Here is a 21,713-nt window from a genome sequence, read left to right on the forward strand (position 1 = left end):
ACTAAACTAAACTAAAAGAGTACAAAAAAAAATAGTACCAAAAAAAGAGCACAAAGCTCTTTCACTCTTAATAGCTGAGGGAATTCCAGCAGGAACAGGTTTTCTCCCCGTCGCCTGCTGACAAGCTGTGCCGGCCCCTTTTCAGGGATGTCCCGTCGACGGCGCTGGGCGGAGCGGGCAGGCGGCTATACTTAAACAGAGCCGGGCCGGCAGGCGAGGGAATTGGGCAGCGGTCGGCGCGATGGATCTCCCCGGCGAGAGCGAGAGCTGTCGGCGCGGCGTGTGGCGCGCTTCGCTCGCCGTGCGGTGCGCTCTGCTGCTGGCGGTGTGCGCCCTGGTTGCCTCGCTGGCGGCGCTCGCCACGGTCCTGGCGCGTCGGGCGCAGGAGCCACCGCGGGCGCTGCAGCCCCCGATGCCGCCGACGCCAGTGCCTTCTGGCTCTGAGAAATCGCAACATGGGAAGGTACCCTAAAGCTCATCTAGTCCAACCCCGCGCGAGGCGGCCAGCGCCAAAACAAGCCTTTCCCTATTTCTGCTTCTCCGACGCCTCTAACTCCAGACTTCTCTTTTCTTTTTCAGAATTGCACTCGCCTCGTCTTTAAGATCAGCGAAGGTACCAGTAAGTATCCCTTCCCGGAACACGTGTGCTCACTTGGAGTCCAGAAAGAAGCCCTTGTGGGATAGGGGGTCACACACTAGGACTGTGGAGAAGGTGGTTCAAAACGCAGGAGCCAGGGATCTCTTTGGAGCGCATAGAATAACCCCTGTTTTAGAACAGCTACACTGGTTGCCAGTTTTGCTTCCAGGCCTGATTTAATGTGTTCACACAAGTGTTCGAAGCCCTTGATTATTTGGGGCTCCAAACATCTGAAAGACTGCCTCCATTCCTACCAAACTTCTTAGCTATAAAGATCTGCAGAGGGGGTTCTGCCACCCTCAGAAGTATAGAGAATGGCAGCCTGGGAGAGAATTTTCTCTGTGGCAGCCCCTAAATGGTAGACTCCCTCCACACAGAGGTGTACCTAGCACCTTTATTCAGGGCTGGATTTCGGTTTGATGTGCCCCTAAGCTACTGAAGATAATGGGGCCCTTTATATGTCCAGCTGTCCTTTGTCAACTACAAATTGCTGCTGTTTTTTGTGTTGAATATATGCTATATGGCCATTTATGGACCTAATTATCTAAAGTCATTTGCACATAACAAATCAGAGCCTACACAACACAAAACACTGTTGCTGTATGTAGGTTTTATTTTATTGGTTTTTTATCTTATATTTTGGAAGTGTAGATCCAATTTTTGGGGGGCCCCCAAGAGAGTGGGGCCCTAAGCTATAGCGTGTTTAGCTTATACGTAAATCCGGCACTGCCTTCATCGTCGTACAGCGTTGAATGTGTACATTGTACAGCTCCATAAGGTATTTTGGGTTGAGGGAATCGCCTCTTCTGCTGAATTTATACTATTCTGGTTACTGCATTCATGTAACTTACCCAAGAAGCTTTGTACAGGTGAAAGGTTGATAAAGAATCTTATAAATGGAAGAAATAAGTCTTCTCTGAGACTCCAAGGAAACTGGTGGGTGGTTCTGTTGGGTTCCTGCTGGGATGATGCAAAGGAACTGGTTGTTGTGGTGTGACAGATGTTCCCACTTGATTCCTCTCTTTTTACAGCACGCTTAAAGAACAGGCAACTGAACTGGTGGGATTGTAAAGTTGACGGAACAATATGTAGCCCAATATTTAAATACAATTCTTCAAGACTGGGAATTATGTATGATGGCCTGTACAGCATCTATGCCCAGATGAATATTTCACACCAGTTATCTAATGTTAAAGAGAAGGTGAATATCAGCCTCATCATCCATGGCCATCGTGACGGACACTCTTTCCGTATTCTGACCCTCCCGTTGAGTTACCCTGCTACAGCGCATACAAAGGAAACTGCAGTCACAGTTTTCATGGATGTCTCATCTTATCAACTGAAAGTGAATGATACACTTTCCGCGGAATTAATGGCAAGTGACACATACAAGAGCTGGACCCTTAGTCCCAAGGGTAACTTTTTTGGTGTCTCCCAGGTTCCTGCAGAGCCTATTTCAGAAGAAACTGGAATCAAATGCCGTTCTTCGGTGTGTGGAATGGAGAAGGGTGCTCAAGAACTTTCAGACCACGCTTGAGACAATTCCTCTGGATCAAAAATGACAGCTGTAATTGTGTGCAGGCTCATGCAGATTACAGGGTCTGGAGAGAACCAGGACCAGAACTTCAGTGGGAAACTTGACATTCAAGACTGTTCCAAGTGCTGCTGTGAAATGCATGGATCTGTGTGGCAACTGGGACAATGTGTGGATGATTGGCACGTGTCGTGCCTGTGTTTCACTGTGGGGCAATCACTTTGTGTGATTGGGAAGAAAAGGGGGCAAGCTTTGCTGCTAGTGCTGGTTTTGGGAATCCGCTCCTGAGAACGGGGTTGGGCTTGCTGACCTTTGAAGATCCTTTCATTCTTATTAGATTTATATCTTAATCTACTGTACGAAGTAGGTAAAATCAAGTTGAATATGTGACAGTTTTCAGTCAGGCAGCAATTCCGGAATAATATTATGCAACTCATGAGATCTACACCAGCAGATGTGTGCCTGACCCTATCCTGACATTGCTGTCCAGAGTGACATGTCTTTAGCTGCGATTCTTGCAGGGGGTGGGACTAGATGACCTTTGGGGGACCCCTTCCAGCTCTACAGTTCTGCGATTCTTCTTATTTGGAGGGTCTGGCAGTCCTGGTTGCCTCTGGTGCTGGTCACTCAGTTTGTTGCATGCTGGCTTCCAGGAGATCCCAAACAAACCATTCCCTTTCCTTCTGCCTCAGACGGTATGGGTGGATCTTTGACAAGTTGCTCCTGAAAACACTATCAAAACCTTTATACATCCGTTTGATTGGGTGGCTGGTTCCACTCCCTCTGCTTAGTCTATGCCCAGCTTCCAGAGAGATGCTGAGGTCCACGAAGACCCTTGCTGTCTGCATGTTAATCACTGCGCTTTCTGTTCCAGTCCATTTTGCCCATTGCTTCCCAGTTAGTGTCTTAGATCTCTGCTTTCTTGAATTTTTGCATTCACCTGTGTTCTGGGCAGGGAAAGCACTGATAACAAAAGTACTAAAGGAGCACATTAGTGATTTGCTTTCTCTTCCATCCCACAAAACACCCTGAAAATATCCAGCACTAATTAATAGCCCAGATCCAGACTAGAAAATGGGGGGGGGGGGAACATACCTAATTTATATTTTAACTTATTTATGTTTCTTGATATTGCAACAGTGTATTTTATTGACATATTTAATCTTTGTATTTTATTCTGAATTGTATTTAATATATGACAAAGTAGTTGTATACACCAGTGTCTTAAGCCTGCACACCTGTAAGAGTGTATCTGGATATACCTCTGCATTCTTGAAGGCTTGCTTTCCTGCCTTTCTATTTGCTCAATACTCTTCTCTCCAAAGCATCTTTGCTTACCGGTCTCCAGAGGCCACAGGCAACTAGATGTTTCAGGTAAGCGAGTACACAGAATTCCTCTCAAGCAGCTGAGCGGGCTGACAGAGGAGAGACAGATCAGGGCAGCATCATGGTTTCTGTGCTAGACCATGGGAGGAGGGAGGAGAGTAGATTTCTTCATAGCCGGCTTGAAAACGCAGGATACATGCGTTTTAGCTGGCTAGTTTAGAAAGAAAAATCACAACTATTGTGTGTGTGTGTTTTCAAGGCTGCTGTGGATGAACACACACATCTCAGTTACATGAGTCAAATGTGCTGCCAGTTGTAATTCTAAAAAAAAATCCTGTTATTAAAAAAATTAGGAAACTCTGTTGAAGGGATATGATCTGTCTGTCTTGATCCTATATTAGGATCAAGGGTTGTAGCCTTGAGCAAAATGCACCAAGAATTTGGGGTCCCATAGCATCTAGAGGGCCACAGGTTCCTCATTTCTCATTTTATCCTGTGAATCGCCCTGAGACCTGCAGGTATAGGGTGGTATACAAATTAAATAAATAAATAAAATTAATAAATTCCTGCACTTAACAGTCAGAGCCTGGCTTATATGAGACTATTGAACGTTAACATTTCATTTCTGTTGAGGTATGTTTGATGTTGCTGCTGTATATTTTTTTGTTTGTTTGTTTTCCTTGAGCTGGTTCAAGTGTTTTTTATTTCTGGTAGCTTTTTTTTAGGGCTAGTTGGGCAGCCCTTTCTTTTTAATAGGATTTTTTTGCCTGTTTTAGTGCAATTCTTTTTTTTATTTAAAAAGAGGGCTATCTTTTTCATAGAGACGTTAGCTGTAAATACGTAAATAAATGGTGAAGTTAAGAGGTTCAAGGTGCTATTTTTAAAGCCCCTCGTTTCTTTGAAACTGCATATCAAATAAACTCTGATTATTATTGTTATTGCTACCGTTCAAATGTATATTAAGGAACATAGAGAAAAAGGTTGTATTTTTAAATTTTATTTATCCCTTGGGTATGGAATAAATAAAAACTGGTTAATTTATCATTTTTGTCTTTTTCATTACATCTTACATAGTTTTCTCAGTTTCATTGTGGTACCTATGTATTTTCATTAATATGGCTAGTATTTCATTCAGTAAATGACCATTTTGTGACAATACTTTTTGGACCAGCTGGTAATATTCAAAATTCCAGGTCACAGGTTTCCTGTAAAAATCGCTAACACTAGATTTTGATCTAATACTATTTCATAGCCACCCATTTCCCTTGGTATATCTAAAATATGAATGCAAATTTTTCTTGTGCCTGAGCAGTTCCAGAATATGGCCGCACAAGTATTCTGAAAACCACTGATTTCAAGAGTGCTTAACTGCTTCTGAAGTTCATATGGTATTAACTCCAAAAGAAAAAAAAACACATACAATGGATCAGAGGGTGTATTCTTCCATCTCCCCAGCATATGATGGTACTTCATGTTCCATCAGCCCCATGGCCAGCTTTGATGCAAGCCAGTTCAGCAACACCTGGAGAGCCACTGGTACCCCATCTCTGCACTAGAGGGACTATTCATGCACACCTGGGCACAGTTGTGTGCATTCAAAGGGATGTAAGGCTCAACAGAACTCTTCACCTTTCTAGGTGCAACAGGGAAGCGTATACACAAAATTTCACTGGGCCACTGCATGCTTCCTGAAGTTTCACCCAGTTTATGTCTAATAAGGTGACACCAATCTGTTGAGTTTTCACACATTACATGAGTTATCCCCAAGTTGGGGAGGCTCATTTGAAAACAGAAGAAATTTAGAAACCTGCAGAACTTAAAATCTCGTTAATTTAAAATCTCTGTAACTCTGCAACGTGTAACTCATCGGGAGATGTTGACATTTTTGTTTGTTACCGCTCATTTAGAAAAGGCTAAATGCTGGCATTATGCAATAGGCCTGTCCATCGATTCACGCTGTGTTCAGATGTGGTCCAAGAAATTGACACCAGAGGCAAGATGAGTCCTTCATCCTTTTACAATTCCTGGCATCCATTCATCTCTTACAGGAGACGTAACAATCAGTCAAGACAACGTCCCCAGACCCACAGAAACATCTGGGGAGACGTGTTGGGTTCATAGCTGTCAACTTTCAGATTTGAAAATAAGGGATCAGCAGCCTCACCTGTCCCGGGGACAGTCTACAGGATATCTAACAATCTGGGATAGCAGCGGGAAGCAGCGTTGGAATAAGGGAATTTCCCGCAAAAAAAGGGAAGGTTGACAGCTATGGTTGGGTTAGAGGTGTTAATAATCACCATCAGAGATAACAGCTTGCAAGGGCGATTTGGGGGCTTTGAAAATGTCCCTTGTGTGTATTCAGTTTTACTGAGTCCCTAATCTCAACCACTTTTCCCCTTACCAAGTGCTGACAATAGCATTTCCTACACTCAACTCTTACTCAGTTTGATTACCCAAAACCATAGATCCAAACCTCAGTCTGTTTCACAATTAGTCACCCTCTTCTTTTGCTTCACATATCATCTCAAGCTTAGAGCACTGGAAACCCTTGGACAAGATGCCCAGAATGGGCACCCTTAAACTATGAGGATACACAGGTGAGCAAATGGACAGCTCCTCCTACTCCTGTTTGACAACCTTGCCAACTACACACTCCTGGAGGAGGGAGAGTGAGGATGTGCTCACATTGCTGCCTTAGAGTGCTGGTGAATTTGTTTTTGTATATATTTCACAGTGCCCCCCCATCTGCTCAAATCCGCATGGCTTCATTAGTGTCAGATTCACACCAGGGGGAAATGATGGGGTGAAATTGTCTTCACCCTTTGCAAAAGTGTGCATACCTTGGCTAGAGATGAATTAGGAATGGCTTAAGGACTCCAGTTGATGTGAAGCTGGTTTAAGAAACAACACACCAAACAGTATTTCATAATGAGGTACAGTGTATGCATGCATTTTGGATAACTTCCTGGGGGCATGGATTAAAAACCCCACACCAGAAATGCAGTGGGTACACAGTAAACAGTAGTGTGAGCTCAGCCTGAGTCGGTGGCAGTGGCAGAAGAATTACCTAGCATTATCTAACAAAAATGAAACCCTCATCTAGTATTGTTTCTCATTGCTCATCTGCTCTGTCATGTGCGGGCCGGATAAAGGATTAGACCTCAGCCTGTTTGCTGCAGCTGTAGCAGAATCTGCATCCTGCTAAGGCCTCAAATCAATACTTTGCTGCCAGTATTAAAGTCATGTTTGGCATAAACTGATTTTCTCATTGAACTTGGAAATAACAGAATAGCTAGCAGATGCATCAGCTTTACCTGAAGAAGCAAGCGATTTCAGAGCAACATCATCACCCCTATATTCCTGCCCTGATAGCACATGGTGGAGAAATGCTAAAATGAAAGAACCACTGTGATCGCCACAACCACAGAAGTATCAAAGATACAAGGCTGCTTCTGCTAGTACTCACCTGGCTTTCTCAAAGACTCAATGCAAAGGAACCTTGACTGATGTGCTATGAATCAAGTGTTTGGAGCCGCTTTCCTTATTTTATGATAAATTCCTAACTTTGCATGCCATCACTGCCTTTGTGTTTATAAAGCCGTCTGCTAGAAATAGCTATTTTTTATTTTAAAAATGTGTGTGAAAAGCTGCAATCTGTCACAGAAAATGGATGGTCAAGGTTGTATGTAAGAGAGGTATGGCCAATGTCTTTATTCCAAAGACCACTCTATTCTCCAGAGTCCATTCAGTGGGGGCTAGGAAGTCTCAGTTTCCCAAAGAATTTGGTGTCATGGGGCTACCGTTTTAGAGAACACGTGTTCAGGCAAAGTGTTACACACACACATATTATGTCAAAAATCCAATAGAGAACAAGCATTGAAGTGTGAACATTAAAGTAGAATCTCTACACTGCAAAATATTTTTGGTAGGAATGCCAGAGGCTGGATAAAATGGGTTTGGGGGCTTCCTTCAGCCTGTCAGCCACCAGGTTGCACAAATGTGCAATAATGTGCATAAATGTGCTTTTATACTGTATTTTATGCTGTTTTTTGTTGTATCATAATTAAGTGTTTTAAATTTGTTGTTAGCTGCCCTGAGCCCAGTTTTCTGAACCGGGAAAGGCGGGATATAAATAAATAATAATAATAATAATAATAATAATAATAATAATAATAATAATAATAATAGAAAACAATGCATAGATAAAAATCATAATCAAGGCTGGATCAAGACACATCAGAAAAATGTTTCAGGAAAACGCGTTGGGAAATCACGTTGCTGAAAGACAAAACACTACAGCACCATCTGGTTTCACTTAAAGCAGTTTTTGGGTGGTTTTTTGGGTTGTTTTTTTACTGGTGTAGCCGAGTCCCAAGACAGACACACAGAACAGATCAATGGGCATTTAAAAAAATAATACTACAATCATAACAATGTATGGGGGGTATCTTAATGCCTCGCATTGTGATCCTTTGTATAGCAAGCCTTATTGGACTCAGAGGAATTTACTTCCAAGTAAGCATTCACAGGAATGGGCTGCATATCTGAAAATGTGCACTCAGCAATATTTCTGAAGCATTTAACAGTAAATGTACGGCACGGTTGCTTAATTGCCTCAGTATAATTCACAATAGATGCCTTTTGAAGGTTTGCCGCGCAAGTCATTACAGCTTGTGCACCACCAAGTCTGAGATCATCGCTTGGCGATTTGTTTCTTCATTTAGAAGAAGAAGAGTTTGGATTTGATATCCCGCCTTTCACTCCCCTTCAGGAGTCTCAAAGCAGCTAACATTCTCCTTTCCCTTCCTCCCCCACAACAAACGCTCTGTGAGGTGAGTGGGGCTGAGAGATTTCAGAGAAGTGTGACTAGCCCAAGGTCACCCAGCAGCTGCATGTGGAGGAGCGGAGACCGAACCCGGTTCCCCAGATTAGGAGACTACCGCTCTTAACCACTACACCACACTGGCTCCCTCTCTACACTGCAAAATATTTTTGGTAGGAATGCCAGAGGCTGGATAAAATGGGTTTGGGGGCTTCCTTCAGCCTGTCAGCCACCAGGTTGCACAAATGTGCAATAATGCGCATAAATGTGCTTTTATACTGTATTTTATGCTATTTTTCTTGTATCATAATTAAGTGTTTTAAATTTGTTGTTAGCTGCCCTGAGTCCACTGTGGCAACTGTTTGGAAAAAGCCGCTGCGTTTGCTCCTCTGCAGGTGCAAACTTGCACAGAGAGCGTGGAAGGATTAGGCCAGTGCTTCCATCCACTACAGTGGAAATTGATGCTTCAGTTTGCATCACTGCTGCCAACTCCCCACTCACAAACAATAGGGAGGAAAGTCGGTGTAGCATAATGAAACTGAGAAAACCACATCCCTGCTGGGGATCATTTTGAAAAAGCATCTTGGCTACCTTATCATTCAGCAGCTGCTGTTTTTTTCTCGAGCTCAGAAGCCTGTTATTATTTCCTCTGCGTTGCTGCAGCCAGCAGTGATGCTTGGAAGGGTGCTCACATGTTAAAGGTCCTGAGCTGCCACCACACAGTGCAGCTCTCTGCCTAGCCACCGACTCCGTTTCCGTTCATCTCTGCATCTGTTTGTCCATTTGGAAAGTGAAGTTTGTTGTTTTTCCTTGCCGACCAATGTAGAAGCTTGAGTCTTATGTGTAAGGCTTGCACGTTTGAAAGCCGGAAATGAAAATTGAGAGTTTCCATTTTAAACATTCCAAGACTTACCCAGGGTGTCTTTATGATATATGGTTTATTTTCACATATAAAAAAGGTAAAGGACCCCTGGAAGGTTAAGTCCAGTCAAAGGCAACAATGGGGTGCAGCACTCATCTCGCTTTTCAGGCTGAGGGAGCCAGTGTTTGTCCACAGAAAGCTTTCCGGGTCATGTGGCCAGCAGGACTAAACCGCTTCTGGTGCAGTGGAACATCTGGACAGAAACCAGAGTGCACGAAAATGCTGTTTACGTTCCCAGAAGCTGGGACAGAGCAACAGGAGCCCACCCCGTCACAGGGATTCAAACCACTGACCTTCTGATTGGCAAGCCCAAGAGGCTCAGTGGTTTAGACCACAGCGCCACTGGGGTCCCCTTGCAAGATTGAAAACAATAAATGAAAATTCAGAGTTTCCATTTTAAACACCCCAAGACTTACCCAGGATGTCTTTATGATACAGTGGTACCTCAGGTTAAGTACTTAATTCTTTCCGGAGGTCCGTACTTAACCTGAAACTGTTCTTAACCTGAAGCACCACTTTAGTTAATGGGGCCTCCTGCTGCTGCCGCGCCGCCAGAGCACCATCTCTTTGGGCAAAAAAAATGAGATGCACAAATACAAGATGGGTGACACCTGGCTTGAGAGCAGTACATGTGAAAAGGATCTAGGAGTCATGGTTAACCACAAACTTGACATGAGCCAACAGTGTGACGCGGCAGCTAAAAAAGCCAATGCAATTCTAGGCTGCATCAATAGGAGTATAGCATCTAGATCAAGGGAAGTAATAGTGCCACTGTATTCTGCTCTGGTCAGACCTCACCTGGAGTACTGTGTCCAGTTCTGGGCACCACAGTTCAAGAAGGACACTGACAAACTGGAACGTGTCCAGAGGAGGGCAACCAAAATGGTCAAAGGCCTGGAAACGATGCCTTATGAGGAATGGCTAAGGGATCTGGGCATGTTTAGCCTGGAGAAGAGGAGGTTAAGGGGTGATATGATAGCCATGTTCAAATATATAAAAGGATGTCACATAGAGGAGGGAGAAAGGTTGTTTTCTGCAGCTCCAGAGAAGCGGACACGGAGCAATGGATCCAAACTACAAGAAAGAAGATTCCACCTAAACATTAGGAAGAACTTCCTGACAGTAAGAGCTGTTCGACAGTGGAATTTGCTGCCAAGGAGTGTGGTGGAGTCTCCTTCTTTGGAGGTCTTTAAGCAGAGGCTTGACAACCATATGTCAGGAGTGCTCTGATGGTGTTTCCTGCTTGGCAGGGGGTTGGACTCGATGGCCCTTGTGGTCTCTTCCAACTCTATGATTCTATGATTCTATGATTCTATGATTCTGTTCTCATCCTGAAGCAAAGTTCTTAACCTGAAGCACTATTTCTGGGTTAGCAGAGTCTGTAACCTGAAGTGTATGTAACCCGAGGTACCACTGTATATGGTTTATTTTCACATATATACCACCTGAGCCTATGACGGAGGGAGGTCCCACCATTAACACCTCAAGAGGGTCTTGCTTCTTCCATAGCCACAGCCTTGGATTCCAGCAGAAATCAGGCATCACTCTGCCTCCCAGCTACCCAGCCTGCAAGCTTCTAGCTCACATATCTCAACTCTCAGCTCTGGCCTTTGTCTTTCTAACTACCAGAGAGGGAGAGGGGGCTCACCCATTTGTAGTCTGCCACAGAGCCACTTCCTTTCCTACCTTAATGGCCCAAACTTTGAGGGCCATTACCGCACTACGAAGCTAGCCTGGCTGTTGAGACATTGATTCTGTGCTGTAGCCAGGAATTAGAAGGGGGCTCAGGCATGCAGGTTAACCCCCACCAAATTAGGAACAATATATTCAGCCACACAACCAATTCCTTGTCATGTCTCTGTAAATGCAGGAAAGGAAATGGAGAGAAGGGAAAAGAGAGAACCAAAAAAACAAATATGCAGTGTTTTAAGTTGTCAGTTATCAAATGCGCAGTGCCACAGCATGTTATCAAATGCTGTCAGATATTAAATACAGTCCCAGAAGGCTGCTACATACCAGTTGCATATAGACCCCCCAAATACTGAAGTCAAATATCAGATACTCTGCAATATTTGGGAAATGGCTATTGGGGGAGGGGACCCCTTGAGTATATTTGACTTCAGAATTGAGAGAAGCGAATTTGGAAGTGACGTATTGGAAGCAAATCGATTTTCAGCTCCAATTGAGGTTTACTCCCCTCGAGGCCAAACCAGATGTGATGGCTGCAGACATATTGGTCCTGCTTCTTGATAGGTCAATAAAGATGTCAATCTGGTGTGTGGAAGCTGTGGGGAAAGGCCTATTTCATGCTAGGAATCATTCGGAAAGGAAGTGAAAGTGAAACCGCTGATATCATAATGCCGTTGCACAAATCTATAATGCAACCACATACACTTCTGGTTACCTCATCTCAAAAAGGATATTGCAGAGTTGGAAAAGGTTTGGAAAAGAGGAACAAAAATGATCAAGGACTTCCCTATGAGGAAAGATTACAGCACCTGAGGCTTTTTAGTTTAGAGAAAAAGAAAGAGGTGATGTGATAAACAGATAGGGTTTGCTGATTGGAAGGTTGGCGGTTCGAATCCCCATGACGGGGTGAGCTCCCGTTGCTCGGTCCCTGCTCCTGCCAACCTTGCAGTTTGAAAGCATGCCAGCGCAAGTAGATAAACAGGTACCACTACGGCGGGAAGGTAAATGGCATTTCCGTGCACTCTGGTTTCTGTCACGGTGTCCCATTGCGCCAGAAGCAGTTTAGTCATGCTGGCCACATGACCTGGAAAGCTGTCTGTGGACAAACGTAGGCTCCCTCAGCCTGAAAGCAAGATGAGTGCCGCAACACCATAGTCTCCTTTGACTGGACTTAACCATCCAGGGGTCCTTTACCTTTTTAGACAGAACTAGACAAAGAGAAGTTTTTCTCCTCTCTCATAACACCAGAGCTTGGAGACACACAAGGAAGTTGAAGGTTGGAAGATTCAGGCCAGACCAAAGAAAAAGCTTCTTCACACAGTGCCTAGTGAAACTATGTGTGCTGGTCCTGGGGGTTAAACAAGAGGCAAGGTCCAAGTCCAGTCCGTGGTTGATGAAGCAATATGAAGGCAGTCCGTAAAAGTCAAAGCTGGGTGCAGGGCAGAGTGCAGGCAGGAACTTACAACCACCAACGTTGCTCCCGCAACTTGGGACTGGGGCTGGCTGGCTTTTACCTGCCCCGAGGCATAGGGCGGCCCCAATCCTCAGGTGACTCGCCTCTCCTGGCCTGGAGGCGAGCACTCCTTCTGCGGGAACTCTCCGCCTCTCTGTCCTGAGCCTCAGCAGCTCAGGAGAGGCTGGAGGGTTACCGGACCCAGAGGCAACCTCAGCTTCCCCTGACGGGGCTGAGAGTGGAGCACCTGCAGGCAATGGGTCCTCCATCAGCTCAGGTAGCCAGAGCAGACTCAGCTGGTGCCTGCACCTGAGGATCCAGCACAGGTGAGGACCCTTCAGGCTCATGCCCCAGCCCCGGCTCAGCTGGTTCTGGAGGCGGGGGATCCCGCGCAGGCTGGGATTCCTCAGGTTCAGCATCTGAATCCGAATCCCAGGCCATCACACTATGAAACTCACTGTTGCAGGAGGCACCAACAGGCAGCAATTTGGGTGGCTTTAAAAGAAGTTTAGACAAAATCATGGAGGACAAGGCATGGTGACTGCCTTCACAGCCAGAGGTGCTAGATGTCTGAATTCCAATTTCTGGAAACACAGAAGGGGAGACTGCTGTTGCCCTTGGGTCCTGCTTGCAGGCTTCCCAAGAATGTCCGACTGGTAACTGTAAGAATTAGAGGCTGCTGGACTAGATGGGCCACTGGTCTGATCCAGCAGAACTATCCTTATGCCCTTATGAAAGGTGGGAATTACAAATGGTCGTCATAAATAATATTGCTACGGGTTTGCAGCTGCCCTGACTTCCCTCGGTTGCAGGTGCCCTGCTCCTCTCTAGATTCTTGGGTGCCAGGGTTTGATAAGGGCTGTGAGCATTAAGATGATGGGCATTGGGTCCTGCAGTGTGAAGAAAGCAGGCTCACCTTTTTCTGCACCAGGGCATTGCCAGGAGATAAGCCATTAGAGATAAACCATAGTTAAAGCTATGGTTCTCCCAGTAGTGGTGTATGGAAGTGAGAGCTGGGCCATAAAGAAGGCTGACCGCCGAAGAATTGATGCTTTTGAATTATGGTGCTGGTGGAGACTCTTGAGAGTCCCATGGACTGCAAGAAGAACAAACCTCTCCATTCTGAAGGAAATCAGCCCTGAGTGCTCACTGAAAGGACAGATCGTGAAGCTGAGACTCCAATACTTTGGCCACCTCATGAGAAGAGAAGAGTCCCTGGGAAAGACCCTGATGTTGGGAAAGATTGAGGGCACAAGGAGAAGGGGACAACAGAGGACGAGATGGTTGGACAGTGTCCTCGAAGCTACCAGCATGAGTTTGACCAAACTGCGGGAGGAAGACAGAAGTGCCTGGCGTGCTCTGGTCCATGGGGTCACGAAGAGTCGGACACGACTAAATGACTAAACAACAACAAGCCGTTAAGGGGACCCAAGGCTGGTGATGGCCAATCACCAGCTCATCCGGGAAGCCATTCATAGGGCAAGCCTGTGCAAGACAGGGAGGGGTAATCTTCTTCTCCAGCTCTGTGTTGGTGGGCAAGGAAAGAAAAAGTTTAGGGTTTCAGCTTGGATGACAGTGGGCTGAACCAAAAACTCTAGTTTTTGCTGGTGCTTTCTATTTGGAGCTTATCTAGGGGGAGTCCCCCTACTTTCTGGTTTCAACTTGTTATAAAACAGTGTCATTATTTTGTCCCTATTTTGCCTTGTGGGGAAATGCTGGGGATTTCACACACACACACACACACACACACACACACTTTTTGCAACGTGTTAACATGCAACAGTCGTGCCCTGAAGTGTGTCAGGTTTCAGCCCCTTGTCTCTAAAAGTTAAGGCTCGCACACCTGCACAGTGGGCTGCTTCTGGACAAATAAATAGTCGTTCTTCTGCTATAAGCTGCAAGTGGAGTTGCAACGAACTTTCCACATGATCAGGGCTATTTCTGCAGGGCCACCTCGCTATATTTCGTGTGACAGAGCTGCTGTGGGTGGGGGAGGTCCCATTAATCTGAGCTACCCTTTGAAAAGAAAAGGGAGCTTGGATTAATGAGATCATTTTTAAAAAATCATTTCTTGTGTGCTATGCATTTATTCATTTAAGTGTGATTGCCAAACGCTACCCACAAAATGTGAAAAACAGGGTGGAGTCCACATGACACTGTTTATTGTTTCGCCTGTAGAAGCGTTTTGGCTTACCTGACTGTATGATCTCTTCTCCCACTGCAAACTTTTCTAGGGCTTCTCCAGGACACCCCCTGGCCCACCATTGATTAGCTGGGACTTGGGGGAAGAGAGGGAAGGAAATCTCTGGCCCCTACTGTTATGTATTCAGTGGTCTGTGTTTGCCTGAGCTTGAGTCTGGACTAAGAATTTTGAGCTCCTATGTTCTGATTCAATACATGAGATCCAATCACAGAACATTTCAGGATTTGGGCCCATGATTCACAGTTTGGAAATCTGGACAGCCAATTACATTGGGAGTGGGAATGGCCCAGGCTTGCAGAAATGTATATAAGCAGTTGCTTTGCCCCTGTTGTCCAGCTCTGTTAGTTCAACAAAAGTTATTGCTGTTATCACTGTGTCTTGCCTCGTGGGAACCCACTGACACTTCACCTACTAGCACAGCTCCTTAGTTAAATCCAGTCCGGAATGTTTAATGTTTGCTTTGGATCAGAACTGCAGGTTGAAACTTCTTGTAAGAGCAGGGCAAACATTGGATAGTGCCTAACAAGTGTTCTTGCTTTTGTTTTTTAAAAATCAGCATTTCACTTATGTACTATTTTGTCAAAAATTTAGTATTAGAAATATGTAGCAATGTATTTTAGCACCAATGAAAACATCATTTTTTATTTTTTATTTAAAAAAAACAGGTGCCCACCATAAAGGTTCTAGTGAATCTGTGCTGAGCCGTGATAAGTTCATTCCCCACTTTGTTCACTGCCCATATCAAAACCATGCCTCTTCAAAAAGATGGACATGAAGAACTAAGAGCGTTTACATCTGTTGAGATTGTGCTGCTCTTCCATCTTTCTCTTACCTACAATTAAAAAAAAATACAAATAAGCAGTGGCAGATCATGGGAGGGTTACAAATGGATAAAGTTATCATATGGGCCATGGTGGTGGTGAGTTTATGTGCAGGAGGTTTTTTAGTGCTTTGTGTTTCTGTGGAAAAAAATCCATTTCATCAATCCATTAGTGACAATGAATAGATGCTGATTGCAAATACAATATTAAGCAAGCTTGGCAGCTTTCTTGTCAAGAATAAACAAGCAGAATAAGCATGCTTAATTAGATCATTGTCTAGAGCACGAGAAAAATGTTCCAATGTAAACTGAAAACTTACTAGCGCATTAGTTGCATATATATTTTTTAAAAAAACTGAGATTGTTTTCCAGTTCAAAATTCTCCAGAAACCCCCTACCCCACCCAACAGAATTACGATATGTGGACTGAAAGATGCATAGCATGGCAGTTCCATAATAACTGCCTAGTTCATGTGTAAAGTGACAGAAAAGATCAATGGACCACTTTTGCTCTGTCGTCCCCAAACTCAGATGGTGAATGCCAACAGGATTGTAGCCAAAATGGGGCTGCTGAAAAACAGGCGTGAGAGATGCTCAGATTGCCCAGTGCCTGTAGGACTCCCACCATAATATCCAGGCAGAGATAGCTTGCAAGGGAGGTAAGCAAATCTGGGGGAAATCCCACCTTGGTTAACACTGTTACCACCCACCTCCCAACCATAGCTGTCAAGCGTCCCTTATTTGGCGGGACAGTCCCTTATCCCAGCGCCATGTCCCGCTGCTGTCCCTTATTGATGATGTCCCTTAAATAAGCTACTGAAGGTAATGGGGCCCTTTCTATGTCCAGCTGTCCTTTGTCAACAACAAATTGTTGCTTTTTTGTGTTGAATATATACTATATGGTAATTTATGGACCTAATAGGTATCTAAAGCCATTTGCACGCAACAAAATATGTATTTTATCCAAGTAATTGTTGATCCCTTATTGATCCCTTATTTTTTGGGGTGCTGGTCCCTTATTTTCAAATCTGTAAGTTGACAGCTATGCTCCCAACGTTCTGGAAAGGTGTTGAGAACCATTCCCTAAAACAGGCATGTCCAACAGGTCGAGGGCGATCTACTGGTTGCGATCTACTGGGGGACCAGGGTTGCGATCAACTGATTGTGATCTACTGGGGGACTGGTTGTGATCTACTGGGGACCCAGTCGATCCTGGTTGATTGCGTGATCCTGATCGATCTCTCAAAAACAAACTAACAAAAAAATACCTCAACAAGTTTGGCTTCCCCCAAAAACAACTTTGGTCAATCCAATGGGTAGATCTGCCAGTTTTTTCATGGTGGGAGTAGATCGCAGTCTCTCGGGAACTGGACATGCCTGATCTAAAACATATGGCTTTAAACTTTAGCAACCTGTCACTCAAAAATAAAAATTAATTATTTTATTTTATTATTATTATTTATTGAATTTGTATGCCAACCTATACCCGGAGGTCTCAGGATGGTTCACAGAACACAATCAAAATATAAAATCATATATAAATATGTAATTAAAATAAAAACAATAACCCAATAACACTGCTCAAACCTCCCCCACATTTTAAAAGGGCATAGGAACCCCAGGAAACAATGGCTTCAAGTTATGAAATAAAGAAAGATGAGCTCTTCATTTAACTAATTTGTTTAAATGCTTGACCATCTGTTGTAAATTGATTGTTTTTAGTACAGTACTTCACTGGAAATGGGTGGACTGAAAAATGTGAGGAATCGGCTTGGTATTTGTGGTGGGGGATCTCAGCAAAGATTTTCAATCATTCTGATGGGTTTTTTCCTTCCAAGGCATTTCCAGATTCATAAGTGGTCAAATGCCAACAACAACAACAACAACAACAGGATAAACTAATCTGGTCAAAAACAGTTGCAGAGATAGGCGTGTTTCCCCCCCAGCGCATTGATTCTGTTCAGCAGCACGGCATGTGTGCAAATGTGTGCTTCTCTTGCATAGATGTTTGGAAAGCATTTGACAAGCAGACCATATAGCAAAACTCAAAACATCAAACACATGGAAGATCACAAATGCAAGGTTATAAATGATCCACAGAGACTTCTCCCACGCCTAGAAAGCCCTGAGGCCAAGATGTTTTCTGCTTATCTCATGTTTCCTAGGCATGGCTCCCTGAGCAGTTCAGTCATACCTCATGTTGTGTCCACTTCAGGTTGTGTTTTTTTCAGGTTGCGGACTGCTGAGACCCAGAAGTACCAGAACGGGTTACTTCTGGGTTTCGGCAGTTGTGCATGTGCAGAAGCGCTAAATCGCGCTTTGCGCATGTGCAGAATCACAACCCGTGCATGCGCAGACACGGGTTGCGAGCGCTGTGGGTTACGAACGTGCATCCTGCACGGATCACGTTCGCAACCCAAGCGTCCAATCTTTTATGTTTGGCTGCTGCTTTTCCCCAGAAAAACACTGAATCAGAACAAACATCAGTCCAGTGAAAACCTGACTGATATCTGCTCCAATTCAGCACATGTTTTGGATCACCGTGAGCAATATCTGAAATGCCACCTCGGGCTCAAGCAAAATAGTGGCAACGCATCCCATCTGATCCAGTTTGTGGCGCTAGAATGCAATGCACCAGCATTTTGACGCAGTCAGTCAGAACCGGCCATGTGAGGACTGCAGGCTCATTGCCTCTAGATGCCCATCACGGACTCCGTTATATGGCTGCAGCAGCCAATTGGATTTTCTGGGGCCATCTTATGAGGAGTGAGAATAGCTCACCTAAATCCCAGTTGCTGAGAGGTCCTGGAGCTCACTTTCCTGGTGGGCAGGGGCGAAGAAAATGACCCAACCCTTTGGTTTGCATGGATGGGGCATCATCCAGGACAAAAGAGGCTTTGCTGTTTCTCCATCTAAATCCAGGATGCACTTAATGGTCCTCTGTTGTGCATCTGAGTTCAGTCCATCCTGCCAGAAAGCCACTTAGGGACCAAGAGGCCAAATCCTTATTCTTATTCTTAATTGAACTTATATGCCACCCTATACCCGGAGGTCTCAGGGCGGTTCACAGAAAAGATCACAATACAGTGGTACCTCGGGTAAAGTACTTAATTCGTTCCGGAGGTCCGTTCTTAACCTGAAACTGTTCTTAACCTGAAGCACCACTTTAACTAATGGGGCCTCCTGCTGCTGCTGCGCCGCCGGAGCACAATTTCTGTTCTCATCCTGAAGCAAAGTTCTTAACCTGAAGCACTATTTCTGGGTTAGTGGAGTCTGTAACCTGAAGCGTATGTAACCTGAAGCGTATGTAACCCAAGGTACCACTGTATATAAAATAAAAATAAAAACAGTAACACAACAACACAACATCAACAGCTTTTGTGTTCCTCATTTGGCAGTGTGGATGTGCATCAGACTGGTCTGACTTGCCTCCTCTTTTCTGCTGCTCTGGTTTCCACCAGCAGGCAATATATTTAGTCTCTGGTCGTGTCAAAGAATAGAAAGAGGATGTGGAGAGGCCAGTGACTTTCAGCCGGTCCCTTCTTACCATTAGACACCCACTGAGTTTAGGAAAAGAAAAAGCACTGAGGTTTTTCTTTCCCAGCACGTGGTGTGGTGCAAAATTATTATTATTGCATCACAGGTCCACAGACTGGGGGAAAGAAAAAACACCTACTTTAATAATTATAAAGTAGTTTGGGGAGAGGGGAGAACAATAGTCTCTGAGAGAGATGAATTACTCTCCCGTAAAATTTCCTTAGCATTCAGTGACAAAGAGAACAATATGGATATCAAACATTTGGACATTTGAAAACCCTCATATATATTTTACAGAGGGCTAGCCATGCCAGCCTCTTAAATAAACAGGCATACCAGTGATGGCCAAACTTGGCCCTCCAGTTGTTTTGGGATTATAACTTCCATCATCCCTAGCTAACAGGACCCATGGTCAGGGATGATGGGACTTGTAGTCCCAAAACAGCTGGAGGGCCAAGTTTGGCCATCACTGTGCATACACTCACAAAGACAAGCATAGTTACAGATAGGTAGCCGTGTTGGTCTGCCATAGTCAAAACAATTTTTTTTTTCCTTCCAGTAGCACCTTAAAGACCAACTAAGTTAGTTCTTGGTATGAGCTTTCCTGTGCATGCACACTTCTTCAGAAGTGTGGGACATTGAAACCAGTAGGAGAAACCAGTAGGAGAACACTTCAATCTCCCAGGACATTCTATACAATATCTCAAAGTAGCTGTTTTACTACAAAGGAATTTCAGAAATAGACTGGAAAGAGAAGCTGCTGAATTGCAACTTATCACCAAACTTAAAACCATGGAGACACCTGGTCTGAACAAAGACCTTGGATTCTTATCTCATTATACATGACAAAGCCATTTTTCACCTTCTCACCCCTTGCTTTTTCCTGTAAGACCTATTGCAGTCGTTAAGAGTCGTCAACAGGCTCATCACAGCTATCTGCCAATCACCCATTCCCACCACCCTTCTGAGTAATACCCCTCCCCACCTTCTCACTATATAGAAGGGTCTGGAAACTTCTGTTTCAGTGTATCTGAAGAAGTGTGCATGCACACGAAAGCTCATACCAAGAACTGACTTAGTTGGTCTTTAAGGTGCTACTGGAAGGAAAAATTTTTTTGTTAAGACAAGCATATTTATTGCAGTATGTGCTTTTGCGAACTAGTACCCACGTCATCTGGTGCATGAACTGCTCTCCCCAGGTAGCAGACAACTCTCTCTCTCTCTCTCTCTCTCTCTCTCTCTCTCTCTCTCTCTCTCTCTCTCTCTTTGTGTGTGTCTGTGTGTATCTTTGAAGCACCACAGGATTCTTTTATGAATATTTGTATTTCAGTATTCAGGAGGAGTGATTTGTAAAATGAAAATTTCCTGTTGTTATAAGATTTCTAAGGTCTTATACAGTGGTACCTCAGGTTACATACCCTTCCGGTTACATACGCTTCAGGTTACAGACTCCACTAACCCAGAAATACTACCTCGGGTTAAGAACTTTGCTTCAGGATGAGAACAGAAATCATGCTCCGGCGGCACAGCGGCAGCAGGAGGCCCCATTAGCTAAAGTGGTGCTTCAGGTTAAGAACAGTTTCAGGTTAAGAATGGACCTCCGGAACGAATTAAGTACTTAACCCGAGGCACCACTGTATATATAAAATAAATGTTCATAAATGTACAAGGCAAACACATATGTAAGTATATAAACCACGTATCTGAAACAGTACAGGAGAACAATCCTGAAGCCATTTTGATTCTCCCAAATTGACCTCAAATATTTCTCTGCAAGGAGGAAGGAAATGGGAAAAGCTTTCCAATTGTCTTTGAACTGTAGGGGCTCACACCTCCCTGTAAACAGTCTGGCAAGTATCTGTTACGCTGAGTACACTATCAATATGCGTAAGAGATTCAGGTACTATTTACCATCTCAAAGGAATGGCCAGGCTACACAGAAAAGGCAATCAGATAATAAGGTATTATCAGGTATCCTGGCCAACAGGAGAGAAGCAACACACTCAGATTTCTGCTGGGGACCACCTCTTTCTGTGATATATGTATGATATTTTGGGGGGTGGTCTTGAGCTACAGGGTAGGCAAACTCAAAAGTCTATATAAGAGCTTACACATCAATGTTCTGGGTTCCTTTCCTCCCTCCCTGCGTGGGGGGAGTGGAAGCCCTGTTGCAACAGTTTAATAAAGATCAGGCTTTTGCGTGTTCAGACCCAAAAACCTCCCCCCTAAATAAATTCACACAAAATTTTGGTTTGATTTTTGGCAGAATTTAGGCCACAACTTTATTGATTACAGAAAGTGACAGGTTGCATAGGCTCTGGTTCGACTAGCTCCCTGCCATGCAGGTAGCGCTGACCCAGGGTTCCAGCATAGGTCAGCCAAGGGGGAACACCTGGGAAAGCGGAACGGGCTAACTCCGCCAACCAAATGTCCCCCTGGACTCAGGCACGGGCACAACCCCTTCTCAGGGGTTGACCGAACCACTGAGTCCCTGGATTCCTTTAACGGAATACCCTTCACAAAAGGATGGCGAGAGCGTTCTCCCATCCCTATCACCTGAACCAGAGCCCATCCGCAGCCTTACAAGTGATGATTTGCTACGTGGCAGGTGAAACCCAAATGGCAACAGCCAATCAGCCAAGTGAGGAAAATTCCTGCCGTGCCCCTGTCCCAATGACAGACGACGCACGATGGCATAGCAAGGTCAAGTGCAAAGCCCTAAAAGTAGGGAGAGGTGGGCGGGTGTTCTGAATGCAAGCGCCGAAAGAGG

The 21,713-nt window shown here is 44.6% G+C and overlaps 1 long non-coding RNA gene across 1 annotated transcript; it reads left to right on the forward strand.

Annotated features, from left to right (window-relative positions):
- The first annotated feature begins 379 nt into the window (after positions 1–379).
- Positions 380–4,479, forward strand: LOC309359694. The gene is made up of 3 exons (XR_014163908.1): positions 380–463; positions 580–619; positions 1,669–4,479. It is a non-coding gene; the product is annotated as an uncharacterized lncRNA (long non-coding RNA).
- The last annotated feature ends 17,234 nt before the right edge of the window (positions 4,480–21,713 follow it).

The sequence above is a fragment of the Podarcis melisellensis genome (genome assembly GCF_964234715.1).
Source record: "Podarcis melisellensis genome assembly, chromosome: 17".
Taxonomy (NCBI): domain Eukaryota; kingdom Metazoa; phylum Chordata; class Lepidosauria; order Squamata; family Lacertidae; genus Podarcis; species Podarcis melisellensis.